This window comes from Felis catus, chromosome B4 (genome assembly GCF_018350175.1).
Source record: "Felis catus isolate Fca126 chromosome B4, F.catus_Fca126_mat1.0, whole genome shotgun sequence".
Lineage (NCBI taxonomy): Eukaryota > Metazoa > Chordata > Mammalia > Carnivora > Felidae > Felis > Felis catus.
Genome location: NC_058374.1, coordinates 84,579,710 through 84,601,364, shown reverse-complemented (window position 1 = coordinate 84,601,364; position 21,655 = coordinate 84,579,710).

Sequence of the window (21,655 nt, the reverse complement as noted above, 5' to 3'; positions counted from 1 at the left end):
CCCAAATGATATTTTAAACTTAGTACTCAGTGGGGTGCCTGGGTGGCTCAGTCTGTTGAGCATCTGACTTTGGCTTAGGTCATGATCTCACAGTTTGTGAGTTCGAGCCCTACATTGAACTCACTGCTGTCTGCCTGTCAGCACAGAGCCCGCTTCAGATCCTCTGTCCCCCTCTGTCTGCTCCTCCCTCACTTGTGCTCTCCCCCAAGATAAATAAATATTTACAAACTATATCTTAAACTTGGTACTCAAGAACCAGAAAATAATCACTATTCTCAAGCACACGTAAACATTTACAACAATTGATTGAATCCTAGACCAAACACCATTGAATTTCAAAACATCAATATTATATAAAGCATGTTCTCAGAAAACACCACAATTAAATTAGAAATTAATAACAGAATGTGCCCATATATTGGAACTTTCAGAAACACACTGCAAATAATTTCATGGGTTCAGGGAGAAATCATAATGAAAATTAAAAATGCTTAGAGCCAAATAATAATGGAAAGACTACATAGTAAAACTTGTGGGATGCATTAAAAGTGGTAGTTATGCTCACGTCCTATGAAAGACTGGCCTGTGATTTAGGTTTCCAGTTAGGCAGTTATTAAAAGAACAATAAAAACAACCCAAAGAAAGAAAAGGAAAAGAGATAACAGCAGAAATTCACGAAATAAAAATATTTATAACTGAGAGAATCAATAACATGAAAAGTTTGTTCTCTGAAAATACTAACAAAACAGGTAAGCCTCAGGCAAAACTGATCAAGAAAAAAGAGAAAAGGCATAAATAAACAGTATTATGAAGGGATAAATGGGACAAAAGTACAGATGCAGAAGACATTCTGGAATTCTATAAACAATTTTATGCCAATAAGCTTGAAAATTTACACAAAATGGACAAATTCCCAGAAAAACATACTGTACCCAAATTGACTTCAGAAAGAAAATTGCATTGTTCTATAACTATTAAAGAAATTGAAGCAATAGTTTGAAATCCTCCCATGAGGAAAACACTGAGCCTAGACAATTCAGAAAGAAATATGACCAACTTCCTAGGAACTGAACATTTCAATCTTAAACAAATTCTCCCAGAAAATAGAAAAAGGAGGAATACTCTCCAACTCATTCCATTAGACCAGTATAACACTGATACTAAAACCAGACAGGAAAGAACAAAAAAGGAAATTAGAGGCCAATGTAAATTATGAAAATAAATGCAAAAATTCTAAGTAAGACCATAGAAAATTTAATCTAGGTATGCAAAAAATGGTTTAACATTAGAAAATCAAAACCCATTGATCTGATTTTTTAAAGTCTGCAAAGTGACCCAGAGAAGGTATTGTTCATATTATGGAAACATTAGAAGCAGTTTGTTAAAATCAAGACAAGGATACCCATTGCACTTGCTTCTATTCAACACTGTATTGCAGTTCTAATTAGCATGAGAAAGGAAAACTAAATATACAAAGATTTAAAAGGAAAATGCAAAATCAGCATTCTTCACAAACGCTATGATTTTCTACATAGAAAAAATTTTTAAATGCACTAGGAAGAATGTGAGAGTTTAGCAACGTAGCCAGCCATTACTAGATCAATATGCAAAAAGCAATAACATTTTTATATACCAGCAACAGTTAAAAAACACAAATTTTAAACAATACCATATCCAAAAGCAACAAAAACTCTTAAAGATCTTAAAGATATTATGAATAAATCTATAAAACAAATTAATCAGGTTCATAGTTTTATTAAAAATATTAAAAACTGAGGGGAGTCAGGGGGGTCCAGTTGGTTAAACATCTGACCCTTGGTTTCAGCTCAGGTTCATGGGATCCATTCCTGTGTCAGGCTCTGTACTGACAAGGCAGAGCCTGCTTGGGATTCTCTCTCTCCCTCTCTCTCTGCCCCTCCCCCACTCATGCTCTTTCTCTCTCAAAGTAAATAAATAAACATTTTTTAAAAGATCTAAAAACCTGAGAAATATTCTGTACCATGTTCATGGATAGTAAAACTCAATACCAAAAAGATGTCAAATGCTCTCAATTTCCCTTTAGATTCAAATAAACATCTGATATAAATATCAAAAAACTGATTCTAAAATGTACAAGGAAAAGCAAAGGGCCAAGAAAAACCAAAACACTGCTGAAGAAGAAAAAGAAGTTAAAAACAGTTACCCTACCAGATATAAATTCTTATTGTAAAGTTATAATAATTACCACAGTGCAATACTGAAGCAAACACAGATAAACTGACCAAGGGAAAGAATAGAAAGCCCAGAAACAGATCCATGTATCTATGAAGTTACTGTTACTGAAACAGTCATATGCAAACCCATTCTGAATACAGAACTTGGGATTTCTCCTATCCCATTTCACAGAGGAGAAACTGAGGATGGAAAGGGTAATTACCATGCCCTGTGTCTCAAGGCTAGTGAATTACTAGTCTCAATGCTGGTAAATTACAGACTGAGGTCTGCCTGAATCCAAAAGCCAGACCATCCCAGAGCAGAGACCTTGTCTTATTCGCCTTTGTACTTTGGCACATAGTAGGCCCTCATTACTGTATACTTTTAATTAGTCCATTTGCACCCACTGTATTTTAACTTGACACTTAATTCATATAGGATATTCTGACCTTTACAACTTAACTCCTGTTATAGTGACTTTTACTTTGGAGAGAAGGAAAACGCATTTCCCGTTATATAAAACTGGCCTGATCTCTTTGAAATTTTGAGCAATGTGGAAAAAAAAAAAGAAATATAAGGGAATGGTAACTATTCTTTAATAAATGGCTAATGTACATCAGACATTGTTCTAAATGCTTATAAAACTATCTTATCTGTATTCCATTTTACAGCATTGGAGACATGGATTTGAATTTTGGCTGTCCCTTGTTAGTGGTGTGAACTTTAGAAACTCAGTCTCTCTGAGCCTTTAAATTCTTAACTGTAAATAGATAGTAGCAGTCAGTTACTTCATCTAGGAGATATTGAACGATCCAAGTGAGTTTGTATATACAAAAGAGCATTGCAATGCAATATCCAAATTGAAGAATGATGATATTTTATCATTGGTATCTTAAACATAGTAATTCTCTTTTTTCACTATTTTATAAGGCATAAAATGTAAAACTTTAACTTAAAAACATAACACTTCTTCCTCCCACTGTTTTAAGCATATCACCATGTGCTGGAGTCCCGAATGACCCATAGCAGAAGTGCTACTCAGTGAACTGTGCTATCTTTTAAGACTTGGGCCATCATTTCTCTGAGGTGAAAACTAGGAAGGAAAACTTGGGACCAAATAGCTTAAAGAATATTTTCAAATTGTTTCCCATTAGAGAGTTCTAGAAATGACATTTTCTAGCAAGTAGAAATGACAGATGATTACCAGGGTTAAAACATTTAGATTCTTGCTTTCCCCAAATGCAATTTGCTTCTTGCTTTTCCCAAATGCAATGGAAATTGAGTTGAATTAGTCTTTACACAAACTGGGAAATATAGTCTTGATTTTAATATTAAATTGTATTAAAGAGTAAGCTGTAAGTAGGTTTCCAATTTTTATATTTATTAAGTGAACCAGAGTAGTAATTTTTAGTCCATGAGAAATGGCATAATTATGATAGGAAAAGTTGCCTGGGAAATTGGATTAAACTTGAACTATATGTAAGATCAGAATAATTCTGAACTCTCAAACTATCAAATGCATTTAACAACTAAAATTTCAACACAAGCTCAAATTTGTTACCAAAACTCAAGAAATGCTAATGACTAAAATATCAATATAGAGATATTTGTACTAACACTCACATCCCTAGTTAAGATCTAAAAAGCAAGGTAAATGGGTAAATTCATCAAAGCACACAACTCAGAACATGATGAAAGAAAGTCAAGATACCTAATCCTTACTAAATAAAGAGAAATAAAACTCCCCTCACTCTGTGGCTATTTTCCGAGCACAGAGATCTTGCTAGAAGGAAGGAAAAGCATGTTTAACCCCATTTTTATTAGATGGCTACAGGGCTATTCCATTATTCAGTATAACGAAATTGGGCCTTCTGTCAATAGAGGGGTGTTAAAAAACAAATTTTCAACTGGGTAAATTTAAAGATCAAATGAGCTGTATTCACGAATTGGGCAGCATCCCATCTAGCAAATAGAAAGCATCTCTGAAGAGCTGTCTTTTATAAGCAGTCTATACTTTCTTTGAGGGGACAGACTGGGTCCATCAGGAGGATGACCTCACTAGTGTTGACCAGGATTCAGACCGGCCAGTTTAAGATTACTGGTTGAAACTGCAGTTAGGTTGGGTATTAAGTCTCATTTTGATGATGTGGGCTCAGCACAGGTGACTCCATTTTGAGCCTGGTGTCTCCTTTTTACCAGTGGAAATTCCTGGATTTCAAAATGGAGGATTTCATTCCCCCCACACCCTATTAGTCTAATGAAGCTAGTGGTTTAAAAATCCCAAATCACGGGGCACCTGAGTGGCTCAGGTCATGATCTCAGGGTTCATGGATTCAGGCCCCACATCGGGCTCTGTGCTGAACTCTTTCTCAGAGCCCGGAGCCTGCTTCGGATTCTGTCTCTTTCTCTCTCTGCCCCTCCTCCGCTCACACTCTGTCTCACTCTGTCTCTCAAAAATAAATAAACATAAAAAAATTTGGTTTTTTAAAAATCCCAAATCACAAGGTAAAAAGTTCCCCTTCTCTGCTAAGGATATCTCTACACTGCTTGAACAGTAGCATATGAACAGTAACATATGAATAAAAATATTTAGTGGAAAATAATTTTTCTGAGTTGATGCTGAGTTTCTGTCAGGAGAATTTGTTTATATCCAGGGAAGAAAAAGGGAAAACAAAACTTTCAGGTTTGGGCATATACAGCAATAAGTTCATTTGTTAACATGTCTTTTAGGTTCATTATCAAAACTTGAACTGAACTTTTATGGTACATTAGCTGAGCTATTTCTAACATTCTTTTGAAATGAGAAGATTCATGTCAAAAATTAGCTATCTGTGACCTATTTCTAATAAATAAATGGATAGGTGGATATCAGCTGCCTCTGCAATTCCCACTGACTTGAAAACTGCTTACTTTGGACCATTTTGGGATAATTCTGGAGCGTTCTAATGATTTTCTGGGGCCATAAATGATGAAACTCTGAGAAAGTGATTACATTACCATAGTTTTACTCTGGAGTTCACTATAATGAAACTGAACCTTTTGTCAACAGTTAAAAATATTTCAGATTTGCTGAAGCAATCGCTATAGTGCTAATGTCTCTGAGTTGACTTTATAATTGAGACAATGTGAGCCCTACCGAATGCGATTGTTATGATAGAAAGTTAATCTACAGAAAGTAGGAACATGATACACTGCACACGTTCTCAACCAGTTTCAACTTGATCTGTCAGTTTTAACAGTGAATGTATCAGACTACTGAATATTTTATTGTTGTCTAACCACCAAAGATATTGTGCAGACAGGTAAGATATTTTAATTTCTCCCCCTCTGGTGAATACAGGACCCATCAATGTCAGGAGTGGCACAGTGCAGTTGTAAAGTGAAATTTTCTTTTGCATTTCAGCGGCAGAAAACATCTCAGGCTGCCAACAGCATCTGCATTTAAATTCTTCAGAATCACAGCTGCTTGTTCTTGCAAAGGACAAACATTAGGGCCTAAACGGCCTTTGAAAGTCATCTCGTTTGGATTTGAGGGAGGGCTAAATTATATATCTTTTCCAAGTAGGAAGAAAGTGGATTAAAGAAGAAAGAGAACTGTTTGAAATGCACAATGTCTTTCCCGGGAACTGAAGGAATGGCATTCAGAGGGAGCTGAATTCCAGACTAGTAAACACGTCGGTTGGTAATCCTCTCTTTGTTTACTGAAAATGAATCACTCCTCAATTTCTGAAAGGAAACAAAGAAATGTGCTTTGTGTTTGCTAAGGCTGTAAATCCTGAAGTGGAGGCCACTTCGGGCTCACTGAGACTGCTGGCATGGGTGAGTCCTGCTCTCATGGATGCCATGGAACAGTTTCAAGAAGCAAGTCAGTGGAATTGTTGAGCAAACCGACGATAATGCTCCAGGAGAGCCAGCCTACAGCCCGTGCCTTCCGTCAGACCACTGATTTATTCCTCTGTGTCAAATGGCAAATGTGTTCAAGCTGGTAAAGGTCAGTCTCCATGACAACAGGTCCAACTCTTACCCCTGGAGAGAAAGCTGGAAACCATTTTGGACACTTCTTATTGGCTTAGGAATGTCAGCCACACTTGGAAACCTGCCCAGACTGTATTTTGCCATGACTGGCAGAGATAGAGACAGGGTCTTGCACTGACTGCTCACCACCACAGTCATGAAGATTAACTCTGCTGCACTGGAAATACCAACTTTCAAAAAAGTTGGTGACTCTATACTCCTGGTTCCTTAGGAAGATACACCTTAGGCAATGTTCTGTTAAAAATAAACTGAAGAATATTAAAAAAAATTTTTTTTAAGTTTATTTGATCAAAAATCCATTTGAATTGGGCAGTGCCAAACAAGATGTGTTCAGGAGCCATCAGTGAACAGGAGCCATCAGTGAATAGAAGCCTTCGGTGAACAGGAGCCATCGGTGAACAAGTGCCAGGGAAAAGTGCAGAAGCAAAGAAAAGAAACTATTTGATTGGCTATAGCTTAAAGCCTAGTTAGGTATTTATGATTGGTTGTTCTCAGCCTTTTGAGTTCCTAACCTTGAGGCATTTACGGGCTTAGATTTTGGGTTGCTTAGGTAGGCCACCACAGAATTAGAGCCACCTGGCTCTAATGGCCTCTTGCTTAATGAATTTAACAGTCTTTAAAATATTGAATGGCAAGAAAATGGCACAGCTAGTGAAGAACAGTACAGCTGGTATAAAAAGCTGGGAAGAGGTTCTCTCTAAACATATTTAAAAATTAAGGGATAGCAGGGAAAAAAATCATATCTTAGGTGTTGGGTGGAGTTTTAAGATATCTATTTTTAGTCATCAGGTCATTAGTCATAAAGATCATTAAAAAGCAAGTAGAGCCTTTTTTTTTTTTTTTGCCAAAATAGTAACAGTATTGGAATGTTTTTTAATACAAAGAAAGCAATCTAAAAGCACTTTCTTTCCAAGTCATCCAACATTTCAAATTTGTCAGACGTTATTCTTACATAAACCTGGGTTTCTGAGTAAATTCCCTGAATCTGAGATTTCTAGCATCTGGAAAGCTTTTAAAAATGCAAGCGCCAAAGCTTCACCTGAGACCCACAAAATCAGAATCTTCAGGGATACAGCCCTTGACTCTTTACTTATATTAATGCTCCACAAGTTATTCCAGTGATTGGAAACACTGGCCATAGGTGGCATTTAAGTTTCTTAAGGAAAGACACAATAAAACCTTTCAACCAAATGAAGCATTTAAGATTGAAACTGTTTGCATCCTTAATTATGTCATGAATAGCTAATCTCCAAATATGCATTTGGGTATCAAACCTTAAATTTTGCACTTAAAAAGAAAACTTTTCCCATATGTTGCTCTACTTATGATAGAAGGAATGTGTAGGTTCCTGAAGTTATTATGTTAAATGATTAATACAGTTGAAAGGTGTATACATGTGAGTGGTTTCAGCACAACTCAAAAATTCCAGTAATTAGTGCTTTTGAATCCTGTTTAGCCTAAAAGTACTAGGCTGGCCCTGTATCATTGTTGAGCTTCATTAATTAACTTGTCACCGTGTATCTAATAAGTTCGCAATTTATCTAGTGGGGTAGAAAAATAAATGAGCAGTGGCCAGCAAACTTGTTGATGCTGATGTGTATTGCTCTATTTGCTGTTCGCTTTATTTTTATTTTACTAATTCTAGGTTGTGCCACCATTATGGGAATCCCAAGCACAGGTTGTTTAATACCCTGTGATGATAAAACACAATGAATGAACATCTCCTTTAAGTGGAGTATTAATGACCGTTAGTTGCAGCCTGTAGCAAAGGCCGGTAATTGTCCTGCCTGTCAGGCCTGGTCTCCAGCTGGCCCCTACCATTACATGGGAGAGGATTAAACTTCTGTTTTATTTAACCACTGCTATTTTGTCTGTTACAGTGGAACCAACACCTAATATTAGCCATTGTTGAGGTTTCTATTTTAAGTGCCCTCTATGTTAAAAAGCAAAGTTTTCCCTCCACCCTGCAAGGTTCTTTTAGATGGTCTAAGGATTAAATTGACATGAGACAGATTAACAGAAGAAACTCAAATGCAATTATGTACCTCATAGAGGCACCATAATATGAGGCCCACAAGCTGTTGGGCAATTGAGGTTTATATGTATGCCATCCAGAGCTAAAGAGAAGGCAGTAGGGGTCTGGGACCTCAAAGGGAAGGAAAATAATTCACAGGAAAATGAAAAAGAGTAAATGTTAGGTAAACTAATGTTAGCTGGGCCATATAGAAACAATGGGACAAAGAGAAAAATTTTTAACATGGGTTTAAATGGGTTTTGTTAAATTTCTCCCTTTCTATCAAGCCTAGTTTATATTATACTATAGTTGTATGTGATGACAGCTTCCTTCATACAGAAGGTCCCCGTCTAAATTCCTTTAGGCACTTAGGGGGAAGTTCAAAGATTCTTCCTGGGCCATCTGTGTATTATAAATAAGCAACCTGAAATCACCCAAATAATAATAAATAATCCAAATAATCCAAATCCAATAATGCCAAAGGGACACATTTTGGGATGGCAAATTTTGCTCCCCTCCATCTAAATCCAAGCTTATCATTTTGACATTGCTAGTGTTTGGAGCGATCTAAATTCTGCGTGTGTGTGCACACTCACACACACTCTCTCTCTCTCTCTCACACACACACACACACACATGCACACACACACAGAATATCCAGTGACAAAGAGTCTCCCCTTGACCAAACCTTAGGCTCCTCTGAAGTCTCTTCTCAAAAAGGCCCTGACTTTTGGGCTTCCATGTTGGTGGCTAGCTAACTTTAGCATGAATACTTAATGCTAAACCAGTTCAGCCAGAATCTCCCACCCTGGATATCAGACCATCATCAATATCTGATTGTTCCCTCTTCCCCCACCATCCTCCTGGTGATGTCTCATCACCTTGGCCATTCAGCAAGAATACGGTTAGGTCAATTTAGCTAGAACCTCCCATTACCCCTTACATTTCCTCTTAATAATTTTCCATCCACTGACCGCCCCCTCCCGCCCTGCTTTTAGGTTATAAATTTTCACTTTTCCCTATACTCAGAGTTAAGCACAATCTCTCTCTCCCGCTGCAAAACTCCACTGCAATTGTCGTTACACCTATCTTGATGGTCCTGAATAAAATCTGCCTTACCATTCTTGAACAAGTGTTAAGACTGAATCATTTTTTTCTTTGACACCAGTCAATAAGTCAGTGGCGTCTACACTGATGTAATATTCATGTTAACTGAAATACCTATAGATGAAATGAAACTAAATGTCCAGCTCATAATACGTGAATAAATCTTGGACTCGGGGTTTCGATGCTGAAAGTGTTGCAGTCCTTCCCCGGGTTTCTGGCATCTGCAATAACCTGTCCTGAATAACATACTAGGTAAGAAGAAAGGGAATAATTGGATAATGAGAAATCAAAAATTTTAATGTGAATTATGAATACATTTATGACTATTTAGCCCAAGCTCTCAGTTAAGGGAATCATATTCTCTTTGCTACAATTGTAACCATTTGGGGCCAAGGACTATTTGACCTTGATGGAAATTGTTAAAGTATCTTTGAGAGCTTTGGCACCATCAGCAACAGGGTGTTTTCTGCAGCAAAGAGGAGAAGTAGACCATTCTGAGGAAGGTTTAGATGGCAGATATGCATCCATGTTAGAGAGAACGTGGCTTCTATGGAAAGATTGCCTTTTAATCTCATGAGTATTCAATAATACAAGTGAACACCTGGTGTTGTTTTGGATAAATTCTTGCATGTGAGGTTGTCTTGGGAAGGAGGAACGATCTTCCTGTCTGACGCCTGCTTCCCCTCCCCCCTTTTTCTTATCTTGTACCTCATCTTTAAAGGTGAACCTCTCAAAATTTTGATTTACTGTATGATTTGCTTCTTATTGCCACTTTTTTTGTCTGCTTTTGTTCACTAATTTCTTTCATGTGGTTTCCAACGCAATACGTGCTTTTGTAATGAATGCTTTTAAACACCTCTCCTATTTTCCATTAGAGTTACCCAGAGAACAATACTCCATTATTTGCCTAGCAAATATATTTTATTGTGGATCATTTCTGAGGTGTTTTTTTTTTCATTTTGAGCTTCTTCTTTATACAATCAGACTTACAAAACACTTAATTTCATAAAATGTGAAAGGTAAAATACTGAAAGGCTCACTTCCTGGTCCACTACTCTATCCACCAGCATATCTTCTCCGCTTCTCCACATTCCCTGGCAAGATTGACTAGAGAAACTCCAGCATTTGGTTAATGAGCCAGTGAACATAGTGCTCCCTTAAAAGCATGTTCAGGTTATTTCGATAACAGAGAATTTTTGTCATCTAAAAGCCCTATTTTCTACTCAAAGGATCATCCTCCACCAGGTGTAAGAAAATGTCTCTCCTCTTTGTTGTGGAGTCGCCTGCATTAGTCTAGTGTCAGGCACCAAATATAAATTCGAAAGCAGAAATAATTTGCTAAATCCTGCCTACCACAAACAAATTGTATGAACAAAAACTGGTGGAAGTTGCTTGTCTTAAAGGAGTAAAATCTTCTTCAACATACATTCTACTATTTCTTCATTTTAGTCCTTAAAGATGGACTTCCTCATGCTTAACTCCCATCACTTCTGCTTTATTTCCATTCCATTTTCTCCTACAGTTCTCTGACGCTACCTATATAACCTGTCAGTCTTTTCTTTCTGCTCATTATATCACTTTTAACAGTCTCATGACATCAGAAAATTTTATGCTTGTCGGGCTGAGAACGGCCACCCAATCCATGAGTTAATATATTGTTTATCACTAGCTATCTTTTCAATTAGACTTTCTCTTCCAAGTACAGTATCAGAAACCTACTTTTTAATTCTGGGGGGAAAAAAAGCTGTCTTCCTTTAATAGGTTTATTTCATCGTTGTATTCTGATTGCAAAAGCATATTTTAAGAACTTAAAATATAACTAGAGTTATAATATATGAGAAAATTCTGCACTGCAGAAGAATTGACTATAAATTCTTCAATTTGCCACAGTTATTTTCATATGCAACAATTACAATTTCCCCCTAAACCTATGACTAAACAAATATATTCAATATAAAAAAGCTTCATGCTTGTCACTATCCTATGAAATATCTTTCATGGTGCTCCATTGTCTAGTAAAAAAAAATATAAATCCCTTAGGTTGGGATCTAAAGCTTTCTATTCTATGGCCCTGATCTTTCTTTGTAGCCAACTCCAAGTATCTTATGGTATAGTAAAAATGCACTCTTCCTTATTTTCCAAATGTCTCTTTAGTTTCCCATCTTCATGCTTATGCTCATTCCCTTCCCTCTCCCTGGTACAACCCCACCTATCTAACCCACCTCCACCTGCCTTTATTTTTGCTTGATTTTGGCCTCATTTTAATTAGCACCTCTTGCACGTGGGCTTTCTTCCTCTTCTTCTTCTTTTTTCTTGATGTTTATTTATTTTTGAGACAGAGAAAAAGAGACAGCATGAGCAGAGGAGGGGCAGAAATAGGGAGGCACAGAATCCAAAGCAGGCTCCAGGCTCTGACCTGTCAGCACAGAGCCCTATGCGGGGCTTGAACTCAGGAGCTGTGAGATCATGACCTGAGCTGAAGTCAGACACTTAACCAACTGAGCCACCCAGGTTCACGTGGGCTTTCTTGATTCTACCAGCTGACTCAAGAATCTCCCCATCCACTGAATTAATGGAACATATAATTTGTTTCTCTCATAGCTCTGACATTTTCACCGTTATTGTCATTTCTTGCCTTACCATTTTTATACATAAGGGTAAATATCAAGAGGGAAAACTGATTATTTTTGTTCCTTGTTATAGTCTCAGCCAGACCAACACAGTGTCTTGAACATTATAGGTCCCCAAAAAGCGTTTAGTGAACATAGTATTATCCTATGGCTGCCACATCGAATCACCACAAACTCAGTAGCTTAAAACAATGCAAACTTGTTCTCTTACAATTCTGAAGACCAGAAGTCTGGAATTAGTCTCACGAAGGTGAAAAGGCTAAAGTCAAGTTGTTGGCAAGGTCATGCTCCCTACAGAGGCCCTGGAATAAAATCCATTTCCTTGCCTTTTGCCACTTCCACAGCTGCGCTCTTTGCGTCCTTTGGCTCTTGGCCCCTTCCTCCACCTTCATGACCAGAAGAGAGCATCTTCAAATCTCTCTATTTGCTCTGTCACATAACATTCTCCTCTGGGTAGACTCTCCTTCTTTCTCCCTCTTATAAGGATCTGTGATTACATTTCAAGCCTACCTGGATAATCCAGGATAATCTCTACATATCAAAATCCTTAACTTAATCATATCTTTTGCCACATTAGGTAGTATTCATCATTATGCTGCTATTCATAGGTTCTAATGATTAGGACATGAACATTTTGGGGAGGCATTATTCAGCCAACCACCACAAGTTTAATTTAGCAGCCTTCACTGGTGCTGTTATATTTTTGCCACTGGTTCAGATGACGCTAGTGAGCTCTCTGACCAATGCAAGGCTATGTGATTTAAAAAAAAACAAAAACAAAAGCAAACAATTTTAGGGGCACCTGGGTGGCTCAGTCAGTTAAGCATCTGACTTCGGCTCCATTCATGATCTTGTGGTTTATGAATTCAAACCCCTCATAGGGCACTGTGCTGTCAGCTCAGAGCCTGGAGCCTGCTTTAGATTCTGTATTTCCCTCTCTCTCCACTCCTCTCCTGCTCACGCTCTGTTTCTCTCTTTCAAAAATACATTTATATTAACGAAAATTTTAAAAAAAACCATTTTATTATGTGACTTTTTTGATAAAAAGACTAATAGGATACTGAACAGTTTGCAAAGTGCTTTTTCCTATTTAATCATCAGGATGACTCAGTGAGATCGGTACTGCCATTATCTACATTTCAACCATACAGAGGCCCTGCCCAAAGCTGTGAGGCTGCTGGGCAAGCAAGCCAGGCCACGCTGACTTCTAACTTTTGATGCTCTAGAACCGCTAGCCCTTGACTCCTTTCTGGGCATTCTTCCCACTTCCAAAGTCCCCCCTTCTGTTAAAACTTTGTAAGCTACACACACGTAATAGGCTTTTAAAATGTCACCATTCAACGTAACCTTCAAAATATTCACACATGCTGAGACTCCGTCTAACAGCAATGTCCTCATAGGTACAATTCAATCCTAACAGCCTCAGCTTCTACCTGTTGAATCAATATGTGTCCTCTGCCCCCCGCCCCCTGGGGAAATGACTGGGGTCAGTGGTCTTTCTCTGCCAGCCTTGTTAGAGAGTTCTTTTCAGAAAGAACTGTCTACTCCAATCTGTCAGGAAAATGGCCACGTGGGAACAGAAAATTTTTCCTTTCTTCCCTTCTAGTGTCTTTGGCTCGCCTAATAATTAAATTGGCATAAAACAGATTAGCAGGGGAAAAAATTAGTTTTGTACATATGGGAAATAAAATGAAAATATGAGACTTCAAAAAGCAACTTGAAAGCCGGCAGCTCTTATGCCTTTTAGACAAAGACAATAAATTTGTGAAATGACAAGACAAAGAAGTTGGGGCTTGGGGTTTTAAATTAGTGAGGAAGTAACAAGTTTTGTTTACACAGCCTTTTTGGGCCATCATGGAGAACGAAAAATCCTTCACCTTTCTAGATTCTTCTGGTTTGTCTAATAAGCAAACCGATGTGAGACAGATTAATGAGAGAAAAACAAATTTAATTATGTACACACTGGGTCTTCAAGAGCCTCAGATAAATGAGGCTTATATGTTACCCTGAGCTAAAGAGAAGGTGGAAGAGGTTTAGAACTTCAAAAGGGAGGAAGATAATTCATAAGGAGATAAGAAGAGCAAATGCTTAGTAAACAAATGTTTCTCATGCCAAGTGGGGAAGTCTTTCTTATGCAAAACAAAGTTATATTTGGTGATAATTCTCTTCCTGAGGCTCTCCTGCTGCACTAAATTCCCCATTTCTGGTGATAAGAACGCCTTCTACATCCTGGTACAGGGAAGGCACCTGTAGGGGCTGAGGGCTGCCGGCTGCAAGAGGAGTCATTTTGGCCTGAACATGATTTTGAGTTAAAAGCTATCAGGGGCACTTGAGTGGCTCAGTGGGTTAAGCGTCTGACTTAGGCTCAGGTCATGACCTCAAGGTTCCTGAGTTCAAGCCCTGCATCGGATTTTGGAGCCCAGCATTGTCGGGCTCCGTGCTGACAGCTCAGAGCCTGGAGCCTGTTTCAGATTCTGTGTCTCCCTCTCTCTCTGCCCTTCCCCCACTCATGCCCTGTCTACCTCTCTCTCTCTCTCAAAAATAAACATTAAAAAAATTTTTTAATAAAAAATAAATAAAAGGGACCAAAACCCAACAAGTTCAGGAAAAGCTCTTTATCTCCTCGCAGCAGCTGCCTGCTTGTACCAGAAAAAGAGCTATTAACAGGGATTCCCCTTTACCTAAGAAACTTCTCTTCATAATAGGGCAACCTTGGCTTTCCAAGCATCTCCTTTCACCCTCTGGCTAAGATCTTTCTCTCTTGTGTATCCTCAGACCCCACCCCTCTCCTTAGCCCATGTCATGTGGCCTCACTGTCTTTGGAATTTCCCTGTCTGTGGATTGCCTGTATGTTATTAAATTTTATTTTCTCCTGTTAATCTGTCTCATGTCAATTTGACTTTTAGTCCAGCTAGAAGGACCTTAAAGGGTAGAAGAAATTTTTCCTCCCAAGCAGTTCGTTTCACATGGGAGATTTACTTACTGCTTTCAAGGAGACAAAGGAGGGTCAGAGTTTCCTTCTTGCACTGACTGTAACTTAAATGACTTTAAAAATATTTCTGATAGAGTCACACTCCTTAGGCACTGGACACAATACCACAGCATACTCCACAATCGGGCTCCTGCCTGTGCCCCTACCCTCTCACTACACAGAATTGTGTCTTTCCCCATAGTGTGGCCTGTAGTTAGAATATCTGTTTTGACCCCTCTTTTGTCTGCTTGAAGATAACCCACTCTTCCTTAGCCCAATGTACCGTCTCTGTGAAGCCTGTCCTACATGACTTCCCTCGAGTAGACTAGCCTTGTCCTCTATCTCTGAAGGGGAGAAAAATATACCACTCAAAGTATGTCTCTTTGGAATATTGATTATTTTGAGCTGGTTATTTTTAAGAAAGAGTAGACATGGGTGAAGCTCTGAAAACTGATGAGCAGTTACCTTTTTGGTAGAGACATTTATAAGAGAAAGCTCCATTTCTTTCTAGTTCACTTTTGTTCAAACTTTTTTCACCTCCACTACTTTCTGTCCAATTAGAAAGGTTTTTTCCAGGCTTTCTGTAGCAGTTAAAGGAACTTTTTAAAAATAGCGGACAAGAGGTCCATTTAAATTTAAGTTAACTAAATCTAAATAAAATTTAAAACTTAGGTCCTCAATCATACTAGCCACATTTCAAGTACTTGTCAGGAGGCAAGAATTCCTGCTCCCTTAAAGGTCCTTCTAGCTGTCCTAAGAATGAAATTGACATAAGACAGACTAACAGGAGAAAATAAAATTTAATAGTGTATATGAGGCACCTGGGTGACTCAGTTGGTTAAGCATCTGACTCTTGATTTTGGCTCAGGTCATGCATGATCCCACAGTTCATGAGTTTGATCCCCACCGTGAGCTCTGCACTGGCAGCATGGAACCCGCTTGGGATTCTCTTTCTTTCCCTGTCTCTCCACACACCCCCCCACACACACACACACTTAAATAAAATAAACTTAAAAAAATTAGTGTATGCATACAGGGCATCCATACAGACATAAAACTTCTAAAGATAGGCAAAATGAGACATATATATGTCATCCTGAACTAAGGAGAAGAAGGCAGGGGTCTGGGACTTCAGAGAAAAGGAATGCACTTCACAAGGTAATAAGAAAAACAAATGTTTGGTAGTTAGATGCTTGGTCTGCCGTGCAGATGGGCCACTCAGATAAAATTTCTCTGCTAATAACCCTTATTCTGGGCAAGACCCAGTTTAGATTCTTCTCTGTAGTTAAAGGAGGGACAAAGTTTCTCTTGAGCCTGCAGGGTCTCAATTGCCTTCAGCTCAAAATAATCTTCATGACAAAGTTGCCCATCTTGACATCTTCATGACAAAGTGGCCCATCTTGACACAGCCTGCCTTCAGCCCCGAAGTACTCAATAGCCATACATTCCTAGTGGATACCATGTTGGACAATGCAGATAGAGAACATTTCCATCACTTCAGAAAGTTTTATTAGATAGGACTGGTATAGGTTATGCTGCACTAACAAACGATACCAAAATCTCGGAGGCTTAACACAGCAAAGGTTTATTTCTGTGCACTCAAAATCTGCTGCCAGTCAAGATGACTCTAGGGTACTATTCTCCATGTGACAACTCAGTATTACAGACCGTTTTAGTTTTGTGGCCCTTCTGTATCCACATACATACACTCTCATAACCACTCTAGCAGAGAAATGACAGCCTGAAAAGGCTAATGCCCTGTGTACATAGACATAGGAGATTAGTAAACACCGGTGACATCTGCCACATTAGGCATGACTGCCTCCTTGTACATGCCCTCTTGTAATTAAGACTATGCATGTGAAAATAATATAGTTTGGAGAACACAGTAGGCTATCAGTCAATGGTACTTTTCTACCTTTATATAGCTTTTTATATGATGTCTCAGGCTCTGAGACATCATTTGCTCCATTTTCTGTAATACTATCAGCATGACCAGATCATCTTACTGTTCAAATTCCTCCACGGTGTTCCTCACCCGAGGCAGATTGAAATGCAATCTCTTTAACGTGGCATCCAAAGCCCCCCAGAGTTTGGGCCATCTGGCCCCCCAAACTTATCTCCCATTGTCCCCTGTGCTCCAGCAGTATTATACGCATGGCTGTTATATCCCCTGGTCTAATGCGTAATTCCCCAAACTTATGCTCTTTGTCTCCCTTGAATGTCCTTCCTCTCCTTCCCTACCATCATAGTTCCCTTAAAATGCCACCTTCCTTGACTTACTCACTTAAAAATAGTCTTTCCAACCTATATCCTCTTATGGCTTATATCTCACTCTGGTTGTATATCTCTTATAAGCATCTTGAGAAAAAGGATGGAGTCTTATTCAGCTTTGATGCTCTTTCCTCAAGGCCAGGAACACAGTCTGAGTTTTGTAAATGTTTGATGAATTTAATAAAACCTTCCTCTGGGGAATCTTTCTTCGGAAAATTTTCATCAAGGCTATTAACCCCTTACAAGAAAAACAATATGCCTATAGATTATAAATATGACACTTTTTCTCAATAAACACGAATATAGCATCTCTAATATCATAGAATAAGACAGGTTGCAACCAAATAGACTTGAGCTGCAAATATAAGAGGTGTAGGATACCTTAAAATTAAAAAGAAATTACTCAGTGTTTTGCTGCCAGTATAAGTAAACATTTTAAGTAGTGTTGAATCAGCGTTTTCCGAGACTTTAAAGGAATGGAAGATTACAATTTAACTGCTTTTTAAGTAGAAATCAGGAAAGTGAGAGCTTATTTAAAAATAGTTCACAAGAACTTCCTGTGTCCTTGAAATATTTGTGCATGCTTCAATGTTATAAGAGAAAGTAATGTGAATTACCTCTAAAATTTCAGTATCATTAAGAAGGCATTCAAAAGAGATTTTGAAAAGAGATAGCAAAGCCTTAAATTAGAAAAAGGAAGTATAAGGAAATATGTGATATAATTTGTTAAATTATACCAGAATAAGGGGAAATATTTTTTTGAAAGAATGGAAAATGGGAAAAGGAAAGACATTATCTCAAAACATCTGGAGATGAATGATAATCGCTTCCAAATAGGATGAAAACCTAGAAGAAATATTATCTCAATGATAGTCTACATTAAAAAGGAAAAGAGCTGAGAGGTTTTCCTTAGTCCCCTACGGAGATTATCTGTAAAACAGAAGATGGATGACAAACAGATAAAGATGTAACAGGCTATTTCCTAGGAGAGTGTTCTCTAGGGTCTCTGTAAGAGAAAGGATCCTACAGCTGATTTCTCTATTTGAGTTTTTTAAAGTTTAGCTTTATTGAAAAAAATATGTCCTCCCTCATTTTCAAAGGATCCCAGGAAATGTGTAATTATACTTGGATATACCCCTTGGGAAGTAAAGCAGCTGGTTTTCTCAAGGCCACCCTATATCATCAAAACATCATGGTGGATAGGCTCTTACCTGGAAAAGTCAAGGGAAAACTCTCTGATGAGCCAATCACGAAGGAGATAAGAGTACTATTTTTGCCTTGGCAGTAGGCAACATTCTTTAACCCTTCCTTTTGCTTTTGCTGTGCTGGCCATACTAAAAAGATTAGGCTCAATTAGAGCAAAATTCCCTGGGATCAAGGCTACAGAAGTAATCCCCCATCCAGAGCAGTAAGCTGTGCTCAAGGAAAGACTGTTCTACAGCCGCAGAAGGTCATTCTTGGTGGTCACCAGACTCACAAATTAATGTCATTGGTCACAAGAATCTGAATGAAGATCCTGGAACAGAGAGGAAGGAATACTGTCTAGCTTTAGCCTTGGAAAGCTTTCTTTCAAAAAGGTTTTCGAAGACTCTGATGAATGAGTCTCTACCAGCCTAGAGGACAAACCAGCCAATTTGCCCTAAATCCTAAATGTGTTGTAAGGACATGTAAAATGAGAGTCTCTGAGTAAATATAAAGAATGCAGGTCCCATTCAAGGACAGCAGCACAGACCCTGAGAGATCCACCCCTTTAAAGCCTATCTCAGAAATGAGGCTGGCTGGGAATGACTTCTGTTGCCCCATATAAAGCCAGTAAGACTCATACATTCTTGTGGTCACTGAACTAAATTTTGCGAGCTGACCTCAGTCTGATGACCAAGCATGAGCCAATTTGGAATAGATATCTTTTCCTGCATCTGATGCCATAGTCTATTGTTATGACCAGTCCTCCTGACCCGTTCTTGCTTTGGCCTTACCCAACACTTAGTCCTGATCTCTGCCTGCCTCTTATGTCCTCCAGTGCCATGCCTCCCACCCACCCTAGCCTGCCAGCTCCTATCACTGGCAAAAACTGGAAGATGCTAAGGGAACAAAATGGCCCCTTCCTCCATTTGGCCTACCAAGAAGGTACCTGAGCTGCAGCCTGGGCAATACAGAGGGCACACACCCATCATATCACTCTCAACCCACCTCCCACTTTGAATGCCCTGGTATTTTCCTTCATGATATCTTACCTACAAAGGAAGCCCCTTTCCATCCACTTGCCCTCAGTGCCCACTTCCACTTCCATCCATTCTTCAGGATCTACATCAAATGTCACCTCTTCCAGTAAGCTTTCTCAGGCAGAAGGTTCTCATAGTACTTGGTACATGCATCCTTCCGTGATAGCAGTTTTAATATTTAACCACAATTATTTTTTCAACTTCTGTCTCCCCTATACTGTGACTGGTTAAAAGCTGAGGGTTTTGTTCCTTTCCTTTCTTTCGTGTAAACTTAGCATTTAGCATATGACTTATGGTAGATGTTAGATCAATGTTTCATAAATATATAAACATGGCTTTCTAGGTCAGAACTTCCAGATGAGTAGAAAATGTCACCATGTTGGCCCAAGTACTATTTTCTTTTCACCAAGTAGATACAAGATAAGTTCAGAGGAACCTGAAATTAGTAACCAATTTCTTTACCAAGTATCTGCTCTCAAGGAAATTGTGGCCTTCCAGTCATCAACAACTTCCCTTTCAATACAACCGGCCTTCACTTTTGAAGGCCCTGACCCTCCACCCACCAGGGGTCATTCTCAAATGGACTACTCCTACCTCCTACCAGGCAATGGAGAAACCTCCTTTGCCTAGTAGATATTTTAAATGTTGTTAGCATTAAGGGAGGGGGCATCTAGCCACCAGATTCTGAAGCTTCAGCAAACATATAGGGACTCCCTTGGCTACATCATTGTGTTCACACTGAGTACTGGGGACCTATACTCTTAAGGGGGTGACCCGGGAGAATTGGTTCCAGAAAGTTATCAGTGTTCCATTCTCAAGCAACACTTCAGGGAAAAATCCACTTGTGTCTTAAAATTGAAGGGTACTTAGACTTTGAGCAAACCCCCTGCAGGGGGCAAATGCCACCTTAGCCCATACCCATACTCTCCTTGCAGGGGAAGTCTAAAACATTAGAAGCAGGTCCACTCTGCACCCTGGCTGAGTCAGACTAACAACATGAGAGAGGCAACGTCAGGAAAAAAACAGCTGATAGCATCAGCTTTGAAGTTAGGGAGATATATGCTTGATTCAGCTCTACCAATTAGCCTTGGTGTGATTTGGGGCTAAAGCTTTAACTTACCTAAGCCTGATTTCCTACCTCTAAAATGGGGAGGAAACATCCTCATAAGATTAAGAATTAAATAAGGTAACTGTTAAGTATATAGCACTTAATGTGTAACCAGTAACTAACACTGTTATTATTGCTGTAATTATACACCCTTCCTCTAGCATATTCTAAGGTTCTCTGTCAAGGATCCAGACCATCATCACTTATGAAGCCCTAATGAGCATCACGATCTAAGATTCTGAGACCCAGGCACATATCCTTGTCTAAAGCCAACCTGTGGATGTCATCTGGTCTGCGGATCTGTGGTGTGGTTTGGGAATCACCAATGACCATTAGCTGTGAATGATGCTTAATATATGTATTATCTGTTACAATATGATATCTAATCCTCTAGTTCTAGGACTAAAAGGTGTGGTGAGGTAACAAATTCCTTAAGGGCGGAAATCAGATCTCCTATTGATCCAACACTTACAAGGCATCTGGATTATAATAGGGATTCAACAAATGTTTGATATAATGGGACCCTGGAACTTCTTACTTCTAGCCTTCTAGTCTGGAGTTCCTTTATTCAATTCATCATGTATTGAGTACCTCCCATGTACCAATCATTTTATTAGATGCTGAGAATACGGAGATAAGATACAGGCCTGAACTTCAGAGGCCTTACATTTTTGATGGTGTTATTTCCCTGAACTCTAATACACACTGATCTTTCCGGATGACTCTTAGTCCATCCGTAAAATTGAGAACCAATCTGTTTCTGCTCTGGAAATAATATATTTCAAACACGTGCTTAGCCCTAGAAACACCAGTCCCCAGCTTCTTCATTCCTTGTTCTCGTTAAGCCAGTACCAGGACATGTAAGTTCATATATTCCCTAACAGAAACAGAGCCACTGGAGATTTCCAAGTTGGTTAGGACCTTGAAGTCGGGTAGAATCCCAACTCCCCCTATTCACCAGCAGTAGTAATGTACTTATTGTAAAATCTCTCTGATACTCATTTTTATTTTCACATCTCTAAAAAAATTGCTAGCCGTATTTATTTCACAGATTTATCATGAAGATTATATAAGATGGTGTGTATGGTGCACCTAATACAG